The sequence below is a fragment of the Poecilia latipinna genome, unplaced genomic scaffold (assembly GCF_001443285.1).
Source record: "Poecilia latipinna isolate Pla-1442-1.1 unplaced genomic scaffold, P_latipinna-1.0 Scaffold3578, whole genome shotgun sequence".
In the NCBI taxonomy this organism is placed as follows: Eukaryota; Metazoa; Chordata; class Actinopteri; order Cyprinodontiformes; family Poeciliidae; genus Poecilia; species Poecilia latipinna.
In genome coordinates this window covers 17,818-20,426 of record NW_015116194.1, presented here as the reverse complement: position 1 = coordinate 20,426, position 2,609 = coordinate 17,818, and the positions used below count along the sequence as shown (strand labels likewise).

The window sequence follows — 2,609 nt, the reverse complement described above, 5'->3', positions numbered from 1 at the left end:
TGACATCTGGGAATACTTTGAGATGATCATTCACAAGATTTTTAAATGAAAATAATTAACCCCTTCACCTCCAAAATTCTCATCTTCTCGAAATTTCCACTATTAATTTGATCAGTAAAGATATCAGTCTTGCACAGCAGAAATAGACTTAAAGTTGTTGGAAGAGTAAAAATCTGCCCTGGGGATTAAGAATATTAGGGAGTCAACTAGAAATCCAAGAAAAATATAAGTTTTGAAGAACTTCAGTTTTTCAGGAGGCAAATCAAAACTCAAAAAATACTGACCACCCCAACAAGCACTTCACTCCCAAAACACTAAAACAAATGTCTTTATTGTCAAATCTGTCTGTGACATGAAAGAAAACAGCCACTGACAGCCAACATATACCAGGATTAGTATGACTACAAATAATTTTAATAACTGAACAAGATTACAGTTATATAGGATTTAATTCACAATATTGCATTTACTAATTTTTTGAAGAACGTCTATCTGAGTGTCAAGGCTGCCGCAGTTTCAGCAGCAGATGTCACTAGTGAGGAACGAATGAACCACCGAGTAATGAACCTTTGGGCAAATCAATGGGCTGGGAAGCTTCATTGCTTCATGAATCTTCATTTAGCCATCACTACCTCATTGACCTTTGCCTTCTCTTTCAACAGCTCGGATATTTAAAAAAGCCAACTGTAATTATCAATACACACATTTTAGTCTTGTAACAGTTTATTCAGCATGTTTCTATCTAGTTTACAGTTAACAACACTGACCATCCAGATGTATGTAACAACAGTATATATCTATAGCATCCAGCAGTTCTCCATAGAAACCCTTGAATATTGTCTAAAATCGCGTGTGGTTTAAATGTGTCGCTGTTAGAGAAAAGTTAGATGCACTGCACAGCTTCATGAAATCGACACTGTATGTGGTCACACAACAGCACAAGAGTGTGTAAATGTTCTGAAATGTTAACACCATAACAGTTTAGCCTTTTAAAACGTCTCAGTGTGGAAGAACATGGAGAGAATGTTAGCTAAGCTCTCCATTGGGACATTCAACAATAGAATCACATTTTTCATAAAACATGAAGGCTGAAAACAAGATAATAGATAAAGATTTTTTTTTACTACTCAGGTTATTTCTGTTTCAACTTAATTTGTTAAAATTATTTTCCTAAAATACACAAGAAATTAGACAAAAAGTACAGCTTCCATCACCAGGTTAGAAAACTTAAGATAACAACTCTAGATCATTTATTAGCAGATGGTACCCAGTTCCACAGTGTTTAGTTAGCAGAGCTATCTTGTGCTTTAACATCACAAACACCTGACCTGAACTGATGGAGGTCTCAGGTCAGTATCATCATGATTCAATTAAAAATCCTCAACATCTAGCAAAAGTAAGAATTCAGGAGAAAACAACATTCACTGAAGCTAGGAACACTGTTCCTTTTTAGGGACAAGTCTTAAAGGTCCTAAAAAGGAACAGCTAGGTACAGCTAAGTACAGCTAGGAACATTAGGAACGCTGCTCATTTGAGGAACATGTACAGTCCCTAAAAAGGAACCAAAATGGTTCCTAGCTGTTGTGTCCTGAGTCCTCATTAAATTAAGCCTTTACTATAGTAATAATCCGCTGATCTAGTGTGTGTTGGTCTGAACTGTACGTGTACAATAACACAGCTCAGGTGCTTTCCAGTGTTATCTCTGTCTAAATTTTTATTAATGTGACAACCACTGTAAACCTTTTTAAATTTTGAGATCAACTGGATCAAAATGGCATTTTGTTGATTCCTTAAACAGGGCCAGGGAGAGAGAAAAATGCTTTAACCTTAAAATGCTTTGATACAATAACCTGGTTACCTTACAATACTTATTCTGGAAAACTTGGCTGACGATGTCATTGTTCCTTGGATTCTTTAGGGATCCTACAAAAAAGTTTTGTGATGACAGACAATGAGTCAGAGGAGGGGAGTGGCTCACAGCTTCATGGGATCTCTACAGATCATGGAGCACCTCCAGCACAGTAGCCAGAGACCAGGCCTGGGTCTCACAGCTGAAGGGGCAATGCTGGCCATTTTCATTGGTCAGCTCTGGTAAGCCTTTCCATGGAGACCTGAGGCAGCACAGGATGAAACAACTTATAATGAAAGCCACATACAATATGATGAAGGTTGAATGGTATCATACTAGAATAAAAACCTGAAGATGGAAATTGAAAACTATTACCTCTCCAAGTGGGTGTAATGTTGTGACAGAACATTTTTCACTAGGATGACGGTCTTGGAGTAGGTCTCCTCCCCTAACTTCTTGGCAAAGTAGAGCTTTGCACGGAGAAAATAGCCAACAGGCCACAGCCACTCCTGTTAACAAAGATCCAGTTCTAAGTGCTGCTACTGTTGGACTGTTTTTGTCTGCTTAAATGCTCTCCATCTGCCTTTAAATACTTCATGTTAAATAAATAAAAAAAGAAACGCTCTATAGCAAAAAAATAAGCAACATTTTCAATTCAAAAACCTTTCCTGCTGCTAAACTATTGAATAAATTGACAAATAAGCTCAACAACAAAGATATTTGTTGTTTTTAATGTTATCTAGGTTATTCAACCATCAGA

The 2,609-nt window shown here is 37.0% G+C and overlaps 1 long non-coding RNA gene across 1 annotated transcript; it reads right to left on the bottom strand.

Annotated features, from left to right (window-relative positions):
- Positions 1-1,142: 1,142 nt before the first annotated feature.
- On the bottom strand, positions 1,143-2,435 carry LOC106941267 (uncharacterized). Its single transcript, XR_001423318.1, has 2 exons — positions 2,225-2,435; positions 1,143-2,111 (listed from the first exon to the last, which is right to left on the bottom strand). It is a non-coding gene; the product is annotated as an uncharacterized LOC106941267 (long non-coding RNA).
- Positions 2,436-2,609: the final 174 nt, after the last annotated feature.